We start from the raw sequence: 22411 nt of genomic DNA, 5'->3' as shown, positions 1-22411 counted from the left end.
CACACACACACACAGACACATGAGCACTCACGCACAATGACACAGTGCCATAAACAGTCACACACCTACACACATGTAGACACACCCACAAACACACAGACACACAGACTCACACGCATTCACACACACAATCACCCGGTCACACACACTCACACACCTACTCACACAAACACTTACAGACACACACGCACTAACACTCACTCAAACACTGTCAAACACACACGCACACCTACACACACAAACAAACCAACACACAAACACAGGCTCACATGCAATCACACACACACTCACAAATAGTCACGCACTCTCACCTGCACTCACAGACACACTCACAGCCACTCACAGACAAAAACACTCACACACAATCACACACTCGTATTCACACTCACTCCCACTAACACACCTACACACACACAAACAAACGCATCATCAAACACACACACACTCACATACAGAAATCACACAGGCACTCAGACACTCCTACACTCACACACACTGTCACACACCCTCACAAACACACACAATCACACAGGGTTCGGCACAATCACACACCTACACACACAGACTCACACACACACATTCTCACACACAATCACACACACTCACACACAGTCACCCAATCGTATACACATTCACACACTCACTCCCACTCACACAACTACACACACACTCTCAGAGTCACATGCACTCACACCCACACTAAAACCGTCAGACACACACACCTGCACACAAAGACGCTCAGACACTCACCCACAAACACAATCACACACAATAACACACTCGTACACACAGTCCCACTCTCACTCCCACTCACACTTACACACACACTTTCACACACACACATATAATAACCACAAAGGCACTCAAAAAGACACACCTACACTCAAACGCTCACACACACTCTCACACACCCACACAAAATCACGAAGACTGAGACACTGTTTCACACACTCACACACATACACACAGACACATTCACTCACATTCTCACACACAATCACAAAAACTCAGACACAATCACACACCCGTATACACACTCACACACACACAAACACTCACACAACTACACTCTCACAAACACACTCACACATTCACACACCTACACACAGAAACAACCACATTCTCACACACAGTCGCACACACACAATTACGCACCTACACATAGACACAAACACATATAGGCACACACACATACTCACACACAATCACACACACTCACACACTATCGCACACTTATATACACACTCACACAATCACTCCAACTCACGCAACTGAAATTTCACAAAGAAACACACTCACACCCGCACACACTCACAGACTCATTCGCACTCACACACTCACACACTGCTGCACTCACACATCTACACACACAGAGACACCAACACACATTCACAGAATGTCACAAACACACACACTCACACACTGCCACAAGCTCTCGCACACCTACTCACACACCAACACACACAGATTCACATGCACTCACACACACTCACACAATGTCACACACACACTCACACAATGTCACACACACACTCACACACCTACACACAGAAACACCCACATATTCAGACTGTCAGGCACACACATGCACACACACACAGTCACCCACTCATATACACATTCACTCACTCACTCCCACTCACACACCTTCACTCTCACAAACACCCTAGCACACTCTCACACTTACACACAGACACACACACTCAGACAAAAATACACTCACACATAGACACACAAAATGTCACGCACACACCTAAACAAAACACACACACACACACACAAACACAATGACACACTCATATACACACTCACACACTCATTCCCAATCACACCTACACTCTCACAAACTCACACACACACACAGACACATGAGCACTCACGCACAATGACACAGTGCCATAAACAGTCACACACCTACACACATGTAGACACACCCACAAACACACAGACACACAGACTCACACGCATTCACACACACAATCACCCGGTCACACACACACACACCTACTCACACAAACACTTACAGACACACACGCACTAACACTCACTCAAACACTGTCAAACACACATGCACACCTACACACACAAACAAACCAACACACAAACACAGGCTCACATGCAATCACACACACACTCACAAATAGTCACGCACTCTCACCTGCACTCACAGACACACTCACAGCCACTCACAGACAAAAACACTCACACACAATCACACACTCGTATTCACACTCACTCCCACTAACACACCTACACACACACAAACAAACGCATCATCAAACACACACACACTCACATACAGAAATCACACAGGCACTCAGACACTCCTTCACTCACACACACTGTCACACACCCTCACAAACGCACACAATCACACAGGGTTCGGCACAATCACACACCTACACACACAGACTCACTCACACACATTCTCACACACAATCACACACACTCACACACAGTCACCCAATCGCATACACATTCACACACTCACTCCCACTCACACAACTACACACACACTCTCACAGAGTCACATGCACTCACACCCACACTAAAACCGTCAGACACACACACCTGCACACAAAGACGCTCAGACACTCACCCACAAACACAATCAAACACAAGAACACACTCGTACACACAGTCCCACTCTCACTCCCACTCACACTTACACACACACTTTCACTCACACACATATAATAACCACAAAGGCACTCAAAAAGACACACCTACACTCAAACGCTCACACACACTCTCACACACCCACACAAAATCACGAAGACTGAGACACTGTTTCACACACTCACACACATACACACAGACACATTCACTCACATTCTCACACACAATCACAAAAACTCAGACACAATCACACACCCGTATACACACTCACACACACACAAACACTCACACAACTACACTCTCACAAACACACTCACACATTCACACACCTACACACAGAAACAACCACATTCTCACACACAGTCGCACACACACAATTACGCACCTACACATAGACACAAACACATATAGGCACACACACATACTCACACACAATCACACACACTCACACACTATCGCACACTTATATACACACTCACACAATCACTCCAACTCACGCAACTGAAATTTCACAAAGAAACACACTCACACCCGCACACACTCACAGACTCATTCGCACTCACACACTCACACACTGCTGCACTCACACATCTACACACACAGAGACACCAACACACATTCACAGAATGTCACAAACACACACACTCACACACTGCCACAAGCTCTCGCACACCTACTCACACACCAACACACACAGATTCACATGCACTCACACACACTCACACAATGTCACACACACACTCACACAATGTCACACACACACTCACACACCTACACACAGAAACACCCACATATTCAGACTGTCAGGCACACACATGCACACACACACAGTCACCCACTCATATACACATTCACTCACTCACTCCCACTCACACACCTTCACTCTCACAAACACCCTAGCACACTCTCACACTTACACACAGACACACACACTCAGACAAAAACACACTCACACATAGACACACAAAATGTCACGCACACACCTAAACAAAACACACTCACACACACACACAAACACAATGACACACTCATATACACACTCACACACTCATTCCCAATCACACCTACACTCTCACAAACTCACACACACACACAGACACATGAGCACTCACGCACAATGACACAGTGCCATAAACAGTCACACACCTACACACATGTAGACACACCCACAAACACACAGACACACAGACTCACACGCATTCACACACACAATCACCCGGTCACACACACTCACACACCTACTCACACAAACACTTACAGACACACACGCACTAACACTCACTCAAACACTGTCAAACACACACGCACACCTACACACACAAACAAACCAACACACAAACACAGGCTCACATGCAATCACACACACACTCACAAATAGTCACGCACTCTCACCTGCACTCACAGACACACTCACAGCCACTCACAGACAAAAACACTCACACACAATCACACACTCGTATTCACACTCACTCCCACTAACACACCTACACACACACAAACAAACGCATCATCAAACACACACACACTCACATACAGAAATCACACAGGCACTCAGACACTCCTACACTCACACACACTGTCACACACCCTCACAAACACACACAATCACACAGGGTTCGGCACAATCACACACCTACACACACAGACTCACACACACACATTCTCACACACAATCACACACACTCACACACAGTCACCCAATCGTATACACATTCACACACTCACTCCCACTCACACAACTACACACACACTCTCAGAGTCACATGCACTCACACCCACACTAAAACCGTCAGACACACACACCTGCACACAAAGACGCTCAGACACTCACCCACAAACACAATCACACACAATAACACACTCGTACACACAGTCCCACTCTCACTCCCACTCACACTTACACACACACTTTCACACACACACATATAATAACCACAAAGGCACTCAAAAAGACACACCTACACTCAAACGCTCACACACACTCTCACACACCCACACAAAATCACGAAGACTGAGACACTGTTTCACACACTCACACACATACACACAGACACATTCACTCACATTCTCACACACAATCACAAAAACTCAGACACAATCACACACCCGTATACACACTCACACACACACAAACACTCACACAACTACACTCTCACAAACACACTCACACATTCACACACCTACACACAGAAACAACCACATTCTCACACACAGTCGCACACACACAATTACGCACCTACACATAGACACAAACACATATAGGCACACACACATACTCACACACAATCACACACACTCACACACTATCGCACACTTATATACACACTCACACAATCACTCCAACTCACGCAACTGAAATTTCACAAAGAAACACACTCACACCCGCACACACTCACAGACTCATTCGCACTCACACACTCACACACTGCTGCACTCACACATCTACACACACAGAGACACCAACACACATTCACAGAATGTCACAAACACACACACTCACACACTGCCACAAGCTCTCGCACACCTACTCACACACCAACACACACAGATTCACATGCACTCACACACACTCACACAATGTCACACACACACTCACACAATGTCACACACACACTCACACACCTACACACAGAAACACCCACATATTCAGACTGTCAGGCACACACATGCACACACACACAGTCACCCACTCATATACACATTCACTCACTCACTCCCACTCACACACCTTCACTCTCACAAACACCCTAGCACACTCTCACACTTACACACAGACACACACACTCAGACAAAAATACACTCACACATAGACACACAAAATGTCACGCACACACCTAAACAAAACACACACACACACACACAAACACAATGACACACTCATATACACACTCACACACTCATTCCCAATCACACCTACACTCTCACAAACTCACACACACACACAGACACATGAGCACTCACGCACAATGACACAGTGCCATAAACAGTCACACACCTACACACATGTAGACACACCCACAAACACACAGACACACAGACTCACACGCATTCACACACACAATCACCCGGTCACACACACACACACCTACTCACACAAACACTTACAGACACACACGCACTAACACTCACTCAAACACTGTCAAACACACACGCACACCTACACACACAAACAAACCAACACACAAACACAGGCTCACATGCAATCACACACACACTCACAAATAGTCACGCACTCTCACCTGCACTCACAGACACACTCACAGCCACTCACAGACAAAAACACTCACACACAATCACACACTCGTATTCACACTCACTCCCACTAACACACCTACACACACACAAACAAACGCATCATCAAACACACACACACTCACATACAGAAATCACACAGGCACTCAGACACTCCTTCACTCACACACACTGTCACACACCCTCACAAACGCACACAATCACACAGGGTTCGGCACAATCACACACCTACACACACAGACTCACTCACACACATTCTCACACACAATCACACACACTCACACACAGTCACCCAATCGCATACACATTCACACACTCACTCCCACTCACACAACTACACACACACTCTCACAGAGTCACATGCACTCACACCCACACTAAAACCGTCAGACACACACACCTGCACACAAAGACGCTCAGACACTCACCCACAAACACAATCAAACACAAGAACACACTCGTACACACAGTCCCACTCTCACTCCCACTCACACTTACACACACACTTTCACTCACACACATATAATAACCACAAAGGCACTCAAAAAGACACACCTACACTCAAACGCTCACACACACTCTCACACACCCACACAAAATCACGAAGACTGAGACACTGTTTCACACACTCACACACATACACACAGACACATTCACTCACATTCTCACACACAATCACAAAAACTCAGACACAATCACACACCCGTATACACACTCACACACACACAAACACTCACACAACTACACTCTCACAAACACACTCACACATTCACACACCTACACACAGAAACAACCACATTCTCACACACAGTCGCACACACACAATTACGCACCTACACATAGACACAAACACATATAGGCACACACACATACTCACACACAATCACACACACTCACACACTATCGCACACTTATATACACACTCACACAATCACTCCAACTCACGCAACTGAAATTTCACAAAGAAACACACTCACACCCGCACACACTCACAGACTCATTCGCACTCACACACTCACACACTGCTGCACTCACACATCTACACACACAGAGACACCAACACACATTCACAGAATGTCACAAACACACACACTCACACACTGCCACAAGCTCTCGCACACCTACTCACACACCAACACACACAGATTCACATGCACTCACACACACTCACACAATGTCACACACACACTCACACAATGTCACACACACACTCACACACCTACACACAGAAACACCCACATATTCAGACTGTCAGGCACACACATGCACACACACACAGTCACCCACTCATATACACATTCACTCACTCACTCCCACTCACACACCTTCACTCTCACAAACACCCTAGCACACTCTCACACTTACACACAGACACACACACTCAGACAAAAACACACTCACACATAGACACACAAAATGTCACGCACACACCTAAACAAAACACACTCACACACACACACAAACACAATGACACACTCATATACACACTCACACACTCATTCCCAATCACACCTACACTCTCACAAACTCACACACACACACAGACACATGAGCACTCACGCACAATGACACAGTGCCATAAACAGTCACACACCTACACACATGTAGACACACCCACAAACACACAGACACACAGACTCACACGCATTCACACACACAATCACCCGGTCACACACACTCACACACCTACTCACACAAACACTTACAGACGCACACGCACTAACACTCACTCAAACACTGTCAAACACACACGCACACCTACACACACAAACAAACCAACACACAAACACAGGCTCACATGCAATCACACACACACTCACAAATAGTCACGCACTCTCACCTGCACTCACAGACACACTCACAGCCACTCACAGACAAAAACACTCACACACAATCACACACTCGTATTCACACTCACTCCCACTAACACACCTACACACACACAAACAAACGCATCATCAAACACACACACACTCACATACAGAAATCACACAGGCACTCAGACACTCCTACACTCACACACACTGTCACACACCCTCACAAACACACACAATCACACAGGGTTCGGCACAATCACACACCTACACACACTGACTCACACACACACATTCTCACACACAATCACACACACTCACACACAATCACCCAATCGTATACACATTCACACACTCACTCCCACTCACACAACTACACACACACTCTCACAGAGTCACATGCACTCACACCCACACTAAAACCGTCAGACACACACACCTGCACACAAAGACGCTCAGACACTCACCCACAAACACAATCACACACAATAACACACTCGTACACACACTCCCACTCTCACTCCCACTCACACTTACACACACACTTTCACACACACACATATAATAACCACAAAGGCACTCAAAAAGACACACCTACACTCAAACGCTCACACACACTCTCACACACCCACACAAAATCACGAAGACTGAGACACTGTTTCACACACTCACACACATACACACAGACACATTCACTCACATTCTCACACACAATCACAAAAACTCAGACACAATCACACACCCGTATACACACTCACACACACACAAACACGCACACAACTACACTCTCACAAACACACTCACACATTCACACACCTACACACAGAAACAACCACATTCTCACACACAATCGCACACACACAATTACGCACCTACACATAGACACAAACACATATAGGCACACACACATACTCACACACAATCACACACACTCACACACTATCGCACACTTATATACACACTCACACAATCACTCCAACTCACGCAACTGAAATTTCACAAAGAAACACACTCACACCCGCACACACTCACAGACTCATTCGCACTCACACACTCACACACTGCTGCACTCACACATTACACACACAGAGACACCAACACACATTCACAGAATGTCACAAACACACACACTCACACACTGCCACAAGCTCTCGCACACCTACTCACACACCAACGGACACAGATTCACATGCACTCACACACACACTCACACAATGTCACACACACACTCATACAATGTCACACACACACTCACACACCTACACACAGAAACACCCACATATTCAGACTGTCAGGCACACACATGCACACACACACAGTCACCCACTCATATACACATTCACTCACTCACTCCCACTCACACACCTTCACTCTCACAAACACCCTAGCACACTCTCACACTTACACACAGACACACACACTCAGACAAAAACACACTCACACATAGACACACAAAATGTCACGCACACACCTAAACAAAACACACTCACACACACACACAAACACAATGACACACTCATATACACACTCACACACTCATTCCCAATCACACCTACACTCTCACAAACTCACACACACACACAGACACATGAGCACTCACGCACAATGACACAGTGCCATAAACAGTCACACACCTACACACATGTAGACACACCCACAAACACACAGACACACAGACTCACACGCATTCACACACACAATCACCCGGTCACACACACTCACACACCTACTCACACAAACACTTACAGACACACATGCACTAACACTCACTCAAACACTGTCAAACACACACGCACACCTACACACACAAACAAACCAACACACAAACACAGGCTCACATGCAATCACACACACACTCACAAATAGTCACGCACTCTCACCTGCACTCACAGACACACTCACAGCCACTCACAGACAAAAACACTCACACACAATCACACACTCGTATTCACACTCACTCCCACTAACACACCTACACACACACAAACAAACGCATCATCAAACACACACACACTCACATACAGAAATCACACAGGCACTCAGACACTCCTACACTCACACACACTGTCACACACCCTCACAAACACACACAATCACACAGGGTTCGGCACAATCACACACCTACACACACAGACTCACACACACACATTCTCACACACAATCACACACACTCACACACAGTCACCCAATCGTATACACATTCACACACTCACTCCCACTCACACAACTACACACACACTCTCACAGAGTCACATGCACTCACACCCACACTAAAACCGTCAGACACACACACCTGCACACAAAGACGCTCAGACACTCACCCACAAACACAATCACACACAATAACACACTCGTACACACAGTCCCACTCTCACTCCCACTCACACTTACACACACACTTTCACACACACACATATAATAACCACAAAGGCACTCAAAAAGACACACCTACACTCAAACGCTCACACACACTCTCACACACCCACACAAAATCACGAAGACTGAGACACTGTTTCACACACTCACACACATACACACAGACACATTCACTCACATTCTCACACACAATCACAAAAACTCAGACACAATCACACACCCGTATACACACTCACACACACACAAACACGCACACAACTACACTCTCACAAACACACTCACACATTCACACACCTACACACAGAAACAACCACATTCTCACACACAATCGCACACACACAATTACGCACCTACACATAGACACAAACACATATAGGCACACACACATACTCACACACAATCACACACACTCACACACTATCGCACACTTATATACACACTCACACAATCTCTCCAACTCACGCAACTGAAATTTCACAAAGAAACACACTCACACCCGCACACACTCACAGACTCATTCGCACTCACACACTCACACACTGCTGCACTCACACATTACACACACAGAGACACCAACACACATTCACAGAATGTCACAAACACACACACTCACACACTGAAACAAGCTCTCGCACACCTACTCACACACCAACGCACACAGATTCACATGCACTCACACACACACTCACACAATGTCACACACACACTCATACAATGTCACACACACACTCACACACCTACACACAGAAACACCCACATATTCAGACTGTCAGGCACACACATGCACACACACACAGTCACCTACTCATATACACATTCACTCACTCACTCCCACTCACACACCTTCACTCTCACAAACACCCTAGCACACTCTCACACTTACACACAGACACACACACTCAGACAAAAACACACTCACACATAGACACACAAAATGTCACGCACACACCTAAACAAAACACACTCACACACACACACAAACACAATGACACACTCATATACACACTCACACACTCATTCCCAATCACACCTACACTCTCACAAACTCACACACACACACAGACACATGAGCACTCACGCACAATGACACAGTGCCATAAACAGTCACACACCTACACACATGTAGACACACCCACAAACACACAGACACACAGACTCACACGCATTCACACACACAATCACCCGGTCACACACACTCACACACCTACTCACACAAACACTTACAGACACACACGCACTAACACTCACTCAAACACTGTCAAACACACACGCACACCTACACACACAAACAAACCAACACACAAACACAGGCTCACATGCAATCACACACACACTCACAAATAGTCACGCACTCTCACCTGCACTCACAGACACACTCACAGCCACTCACAGACAAAAACACTCACACACAATCACACACTCGTATTCACACTCACTCCCACTAACACACCTACACACACACAAACAAACGCATCATCAAACACACACACTCACATACAGAAATCACACAGGCACTCAGACACTCCTACACTCACACACACTGTCACACACCCTCACAAACACACACAATCACACAGGGTTCGGCACAATCACACACCTACACACACAGACTCACTCACACACATTCTCACACACAATCACACACACTCACACACAGTCACCCAATCGTATACACATTCACACACTCACTCCCACTCACACAACTACACACACACTCTCACAGAGTCACATGCACTCACACCCACACTAAAACCGTCAGACACACACACCTGCACACAAAGACGCTCAGACACTCACCCACAAACACAATCACACACAATAACACACTCGTACACACAGTCCCACTCTCACTCCCACTCACACTTACACACACACTTTCACACACACACATATAATAACCACAAAGGCACTCAAAAAGACACACCTACACTCAAACGCTCACACACACTCTCACACACCGACACAAAATCACGAAGACTGAGACACTGTTTCACACACTCACACACATACACACAGACACATTCACTCACATTCTCACACACAATCACAAAAACTCAGACACAATCACACACCCGTATACACACTCACACACACACAAACACGCACACAACTACACTCTCACAAACACACTCACACATTCACACACCTACACACAGAAACAACCACATTCTCACACACAATTACGCACCTACACATAGACACAAACACATATAGGCACACACACATACTCACACACAATCACACACACTCACACACTATCGCACACTTATATACACACTCACACAATCACTCCAACTCACGCAACTGAAATTTCACAAAGAAACACACTCACACCCGCACACACTCACAGACTCATTCGCACTCACACACTCACACACTGCTGCACTCACACATTACACACACAGAGACACCAACACACATTCACAGAATGTCACAAACACACACACTCACACACTGCCACAAGCTCTCGCACACCTGCTCACACACCAACGCACACAGATTCACATGCACTCACACACACACTCACACAATGTCACACACACACTCATACAATGTCACACACACACTCACACTCCTACACACAGAAACACCCACATATTCAGACTGTCAGGCACACACATGCACACACACACAGTCACCTACTCATATACACATTCACTCACTCACTCCCACTCACACACCTTCACTCTCACAAACACCCTAGCACACTCTCACACTTACACACAGACACACACACTCAGACAAAAATACACTCACACATAGACACACAAAATGTCACGCACACACCTAAGCAAAACACACTCACACACACACACAAACACAATGACACACTCATATACACACTCACACACTCATTCCCAATCACACCTACACTCTCACAAACTCACACACACACACAGACACATGAGCACTCACGCACAATGACACAGTGCCATAAACAGTCACACACCTACACACATGTAGACACACCCACAAACACACAGACACACAGACTCACACGCATTCACACACACAATCACCCGGTCACACACACTCACACACCTACTCACACAAACACTTACAGACGCACACGCACTAACACTCACTCAAACACTGTCAAACACACACGCACACCTACACACACAAACAAACCAACACACAAACACAGGCTCACATGCAATCACACACACACTCACAAATAGTCACGCACTCTCACCTGCACTCACAGACACACTCACAGCCACTCACAGACAAAAACACTCACACACAATCACACACTCGTATTCACACTCACTCCCACTAACACACCTACCCACACACAAACAAACGCATCATCAAACACACACACACTCACATACAGAAATCACACAGGCACTCAGACACTCCTACACTCACACACACTGTCACACACCCTCACAAACACACACAATCACACAGGGTTCGGCACAATCACACACCTACACACACAGAGTCACACACACACATTCTCACACACAACCACACACACTCACACACAGTCACCCAATCGTATACACATTCACACACTCACTCCCACTCACACAACTACACACACACTCTCACAGAGTCACATGCACTCACACCCACACTAAAACCGTCAGACACACACACCTGCACACAAAGACGCTCAGACACTCACCCACAAACACAATCACACACAATAACACACTCGTACACACAGTCCCACTCTCACTCCCACTCACACTTACACACACACTTTCACACACACACATATAATAACCACAAAGGCACTCAAAAAGACACACCTACACTCAAACGCTCACACACACTCTCACACACCCACACAAAATCACGAAGACTGAGACACTGTTTCACACACTCACACACATACACACAGACACATTCACTCACATTCTCACACACAATCACAAAAACTCAGACACAATCACACACCCGTATACACACTCACACACACACAAACACGCACACAACTACACTCTCACAAACACACTCACACATTCACACACCTACACACAGAAACAACCACATTCTCACACACAATCGCACACACACAATTACGCACCTACACATAGACACAAACACATATAGGAACACACACATACTCACACACAATCACACACACTCACACACTATCGCACACTTATATACACACTCACACAATCACTCCAACTCACGCAACTGAAATTTCACAAAGAAACACACTCACACCCGCACACACTCACAGACTCATTCGCACTCACACACTCACACACTGCTGCACTCACACATTACACACACAGAGACACCAACACACATTCACAGAATGTCACAAACACACACACTCACACACTGCCACAAGCTCTCGCACACCTACTCACACACCAACGCACACAGATTCACATGCACTCACACACACTCACACAATGTCACACACACACTCATACAATGTCACACACACACTCACACACCTACACACAGAAACACCCACATATTCAGACTGTCAGGCACACACATGCACACACACACAGTCACCTACTCATATACACATTCACTCACTCACTCCCACTCACACACCTTCACTCTCACAAACACCCTAGCACACTCTCACACTTACACACAGACACACACACTCAGACAAAAACACACTCACACATAGACACACAAAATGTCACGCACACACCTAAACAAAACACACTCACACACACACACAAACACAGTGACACACTCATATACACACTCACACACTCATTCCCAATCACACCTACACTCTCACAAACTCACACACACACACAGACACATGAGCACTCACGCACAATGACACAGTGCCATAAACAGTCACACACCTACACACATGTAGACACACCCACAAACACACAGACACACAGACTCACACGCATTCACACACACAATCACCCGGTCACACACACTCACACACCTACTCACACAAACACTTACAGACACACATGCACTAACACTCACTCAAACACTGTCAAACACACACGCACACCTACACACACAAACAAACCAACACACAAACACAGGCTCACATGCAATCACACACACACTCACAAATAGTCACGCACTCTCACCTGCACTCACAGACACACTCACAGCCACTCACAGACAAAAACACTCACACACAATCACACACTCGTATTCACACTCACTCCCACTAACACACCTACACACACACAAACAAACGCATCATCAAACACACACACACTCACATACAGAAATCACACAGGCACTCAGACACTCCTACACTCACACACACTGTCACACACCCTCACAAACACACACAATCACACAGGGTTCGGCACAATCACACACCTACACACACAGACTCACACACACACATTCTCACACACAATCACACACACTCACACACAGTCACCCAATCGTATACACATTCACACACTCACTCCCACTCACACAACTACACACTCAGAGTCACATGCACTCACACCCACACTAAAACCGTCAGACACACACACCTGCACACAAAGACGCTCAGACACTCACCCACAAACACAATCACACACAATAACACACTCGTACACACAGTCCCACTCTCACTCCCACTCACACTTACACACACACTTTCACACACACACATATAATAACCACAAAGGCACTCAAAAAGACACACCTACACTCAAACGCTCACACACACTCTCACACACCCACACAAAATCACGAAGACTGAGACACTGTTTCACACACTCACACACATACACACAGACACATTCACTCACATTCTCACACACAATCACAAAAACTCAGACACAATCACACACCCGTATACACACTCACACACACACAAACACTCACACAACTACACTCTCACAAACACACTCACACATTCACACACCTACACACAGAAACAACCACATTCTCACACACAGTCGCACACACACAATTACGCACCTACACATAGACACAAACACATATAGGCACACACACATACTCACACACAATCACACACACTCACACACTATCGCACACTTATATACACACTCACACAATCACTCCAACTCACGCAACTGAAATTTCACAAAGAAACACACTCACACCCGCACACACTCACAGACTCATTCGCACTCACACACTCACACACTGCTGCACTCACACATCTACACACACAGAGACACCAACACACATTCACAGAATGTCACAAACACACACACTCACACACTGCCACAAGCTCTCGCACACCTACTCACACACCAACACACACAGATTCACATGCACTCACACACACTCACACAATGTCACACACACACTCACACAATGTCACACACACACTCACACACCTACACACAGAAACACCCACATATTCAGACTGTCAGGCACACACATGCACACACACACAGTCACCCACTCATATACACATTCACTCACTCACTCCCACTCACACACCTTCACTCTCACAAACACCCTAGCACACTCTCACACTTACACACAGACACACACACTCAGACAAAAATACACTCACACATAGACACACAAAATGTCACGCACACACCTAAACAAAACACACTCACACACACACACAAACACAATGACACACTCATATACACACTCACACACTCATTCCCAATCACACCTACACTCTCACAAACTCACACACACACACAGACACATGAGCACTCACGCACAATGACACAGTGCCATAAACAGTCACACACCTACACACATGTAGACACACCCACAAACACACAGACACACAGACTCACACGCATTCACACACACAATCACCCGGTCACACACACTCACACACCTACTCACACAAACACTTACAGACACACACGCACTAACACTCACTCAAACACTGTCAAACACACACGCACACCTACACACACAAACAAACCAACACACAAACACAGGCTCACATGCAATCACACACACACTCACAAATAGTCACGCACTCTCACCTGCACTCACAGACACACTCACAGCCACTCACAGACAAAAACACTCACACACAATCACACACTCGTATTCACACTCACTCCCACTAACACACCTACACACACACAAACAAACGCATCATCAAACACACACACACTCACATACAGAAATCACACAGGCACTCAGACACTCCTTCACTCACACACACTGTCACACACCCTCACAAACGCACACAATCACACAGGGTTCGGCACAATCACACACCTACACACACAGACTCACTCACACACATTCTCACACACAATCACACACACTCACACACAGTCACCCAATCGTATACACATTCACACACTCACTCCCACTCACACAACTACACACACACTCTCACAGAGTCACATGCACTCACACCCACACTAAAACCGTCAGACACACACACCTGCACACAAAGACGCTCAGACACTCACCCACAAACACAATCACACACAATAACACACTCGTACACACAGTCCCACTCTCACTCCCACTCACACTTACACACACACTTTCACACACACACATATAATAACCACAAAGGCACTCAAAAAGACACACCTACACTCAAACGCTCACACACACTCTCACACACCCACACAAAATCACGAAGACTGAGACACTGTTTCACACACTCACACACATACACACAGACACATTCACTCACATTCTCACACACAATCACAAAAACTCAGACACAATCACACACCCGTATACACACTCACACACACACAAACACGCACACAACTACACTCTCACAAACACACTCACACATTCACACACCTACACACAGAAACAACCACATTCTCACACACAATCGCACACACACAATTACGCACCTACACATAGACACAAACACATATAGGAACACACACATACTCACACACAATCACACACACTCACACACTATCGCACACTTATATACACACTCACACAATCACTCCAACTCACGCAACTGAAATTTCACAAAGAAACACACTCACACCCGCACACACTCACAGACTCATTCGCACTCACACACTCACACACTGCTGCACTCACACATTACACACACAGAGACACCAACACACATTCACAGAATGTCACAAACACACACACTCACACACTGCCACAAGCTCTCGCACACCTACTCACACACCAACGCACACAGATTCACATGCACTCACACACACTCACACAATGTCACACACACACTCATACAATGTCACACACACACTCACACACCTACACACAGAAACACCCACATATTCAGACTGTCAGGCACACACATGCACACACACACAGTCACCTACTCATATACACATTCACTCACTCACTCCCACTCACACACCTTCACTCTCACAAACACCCTAGCACACTCTCACACTTACACACAGACACACACACTCAGACAAAAACACACTCACACATAGACACACAAAATGTCACGCACACACCTAAACAAAACACACTCACACACACACACAAACACAGTGACACACTCATATACACACTCACACACTCATTCCCAATCACACCTACACTCTCACAAACTCACACACACACACAGACACATGAGCACTCACGCACAATGACACAGTGCCATAAACAGTCACACACCTACACACATGTAGACACACCCACAAACACACAGACACACAGACTCACACGCATTCACACACACAATCACCCGGTCACACACACTCACACACCTACTCACACAAACACTTACAGACACACATGCACTAACACTCACTCAAACACTGTCAAACACACACGCACACCTACACACACAAACAAACCAACACACAAACACAGGCTCACATGCAATCACACACACACTCACAAATAGTCACGCACTCTCACCTGCACTCACAGACACACTCACAGCCACTCACAGACAAAAACACTCACACACAATCACACACTCGTATTCACACTCACTCCCACTAACACACCTACACACACACAAACAAACGCATCATCAAACACACACACACTCACATACAGAAATCACACAGGCACTCAGACACTCCTACACTCACACACACTGTCACACACCCTCACAAACACACACAATCACACAGGGTTCGGCACAATCACACACCTACACACACAGACTCACACACACACATTCTCACACACAATCACACACACTCACACACAGTCACCCAATCGTATACACATTCACACACTCACTCCCACTCACACAACTACACACTCAGAGTCACATGCACTCACACCCACACTAAAACCGTCAGACACACACACCTGCACACAAAGACGCTCAGACACTCACCCACAAACACAATCACACACAATAACACACTCGTACACACAGTCCCACTCTCACTCCCACTCACACTTACACACACACTTTCACACACACACATATAATAACCACAAAGGCACTCAAAAAGACACACCTACACTCAAACGCTCACACACACTCTCACACACCCACACAAAATCACGAAGACTGAGACACTGTTTCACACACTCACACACATACACACAGACACATTCACTCACATTCTCACACACAATCACAAAAACTCAGACACAATCACACACCCGTATACACACTCACACACACACAAACACTCACACAACTACACTCTCACAAACACACTCACACATTCACACACCTACACACAGAAACAACCACATTCTCACACACAGTCGCACACACACAATTACGCACCTACACATAGACACAAACACATATAGGCACACACACATACTCACACACAATCACACACACTCACACACTATCGCACACTTATATACACACTCACACAATCACTCCAACTCACGCAACTGAAATTTCACAAAGAAACACACTCACACCCGCACACACTCACAGACTCATTCGCACTCACACACTCACACACTGCTGCACTCACACATCTACACACACAGAGACACCAACACACATTCACAGAATGTCACAAACACACACACTCACACACTGCCACAAGCTCTCGCACACCTACTCACACACCAACACACACAGATTCACATGCACTCACACACACTCACACAATGTCACACACACACTCACACAATGTCACACACACACTCACACACCTACACACAGAAACACCCACATATTCAGACTGTCAGGCACACACATGCACACACACACAGTCACCCACTCATATACACATTCACTCACTCACTCCCACTCACACACCTTCACTCTCACAAACACCCTAGCACACTCTCACACTTACACACAGACACACACACTCAGACAAAAATACACTCACACATAGACACACAAAATGTCACGCACACACCTAAACAAAACACACTCACACACACACACAAACACAATGACACACTCATATACACACTCACACACTCATTCCCAATCACACCTACACTCTCACAAACTCACACACACACACAGACACATGAGCACTCACGCACAATGACACAGTGCCATAAACAGTCACACACCTACACACATGTAGACACACCCACAAACACACAGACACACAGACTCACACGCATTCACACACACAATCACCCGGTCACACACACTCACACACCTACTCACACAAACACTTACAGACACACACGCACTAACACTCACTCAAACACTGTCAAACACACACGCACACCTACACACACAAACAAACCAACACACAAACACAGGCTCACATGCAATCACACACACACTCACAAATAGTCACGCACTCTCACCTGCACTCACAGACACACTCACAGCCACTCACAGACAAAAACACTCACACACAATCACACACTCGTATTCACACTCACTCCCACTAACACACCTACACACACACAAACAAACGCATCATCAAACACACACACACTCACATACAGAAATCACACAGGCACTCAGACACTCCTTCACTCACACACACTGTCACACACCCTCACAAACGCACACAATCACACAGGGTTCGGCACAATCACACACCTACACACACAGACTCACTCACACACATTCTCACACACAATCACACACACTCACACACAGTCACCCAATCGTATACACATTCACACACTCACTCCCACTCACACAACTACACACACACTCTCACAGAGTCACATGCACTCACACCCACACTAAAACCGTCAGACACACACACCTGCACACAAAGACGCTCAGACACTCACCCACAAACACAATCACACACAAGAACACACTCGTACACACAGTCCCACTCTCACTCCCACTCACACTTACACACACACTTTCACTCACACACATATAATAACCACAAAGGCACTCAAAAAGACACACCTACACTCAAACGCTCACACACACTCTCACACACCCACACAAAATCACGAAGACTGAGACACTGTTTCACACACTCACACACATACACACAGACACATTCACTCACATTCTCACACACAATCACAAAAACTCAGACACAATCACACACCCGTATACACACTCACACACACACAAACACTCACACAACTACACTCTCACAAACACACTCACACATTCACACACCTACACACAGAAACAACCACATTCTCACACACAGTCGCACACACACAATTACGCACCTACACATAGACACAAACACATATAGGCACACACACATACTCACACACAATCACACACACTCACACACTATCGCACACTTATATACACACTCACACAATCACTCCAACTCACGCAACTGAAATTTCACAAAGAAACACACTCACACCCGAACACAGTCACAGACTCATTCGCACTCACACACTCACACACTGCTGCACTCACACATCTACACACACAGAGACACCAACACACATTCACAGAATGTCACAAACACACACACTCACACACTGCCACAAGCTCTCGCACACCTACTCACACACCAACACACACAGATTCACATGCACTCACACACACTCACACAATGTCACACACACACTCACACAATGTCACACACACACTCACACACCTACACACAGAAACACCCACATATTCAGACTGTCAGGCACACACATGCACACACACACAGTCACCTACTCATATACACATTCACTCACTCACTCCCACTCACACACCTTCACTCTCACAAACACCCTAGCACACTCTCACACTTACACACAGACACACACACTCAGACAAAAATACACTCACACATAGACACACAAAATGTCACGCACACACCTAAACAAAACACACTCACACACACACACAAACACAATGACACACTCATATACACACTCACACACTCATTCCCAATCACACCTACACTCTCACAAACTCACACACACACACAGACACATGAGCACTCACGCACAATGACACAGTGCCATAAACAGTCACACACCTACACACATGTAGACACACCCACAAACACACAGACACACAGACTCACACGCATTCACACACACAATCACCCGGTCACACACACTCACACACCTACTCACACAAACACTTACAGACACACACGCACTAACACTCACTCAAACACTGTCAAACA

The sequence above is a fragment of the Manis pentadactyla genome, chromosome 6 (assembly GCF_030020395.1).
Source record: "Manis pentadactyla isolate mManPen7 chromosome 6, mManPen7.hap1, whole genome shotgun sequence".
Classification (NCBI taxonomy): Eukaryota; Metazoa; Chordata; class Mammalia; order Pholidota; family Manidae; genus Manis; species Manis pentadactyla.
This window is presented reverse-complemented; position numbering follows the sequence as displayed.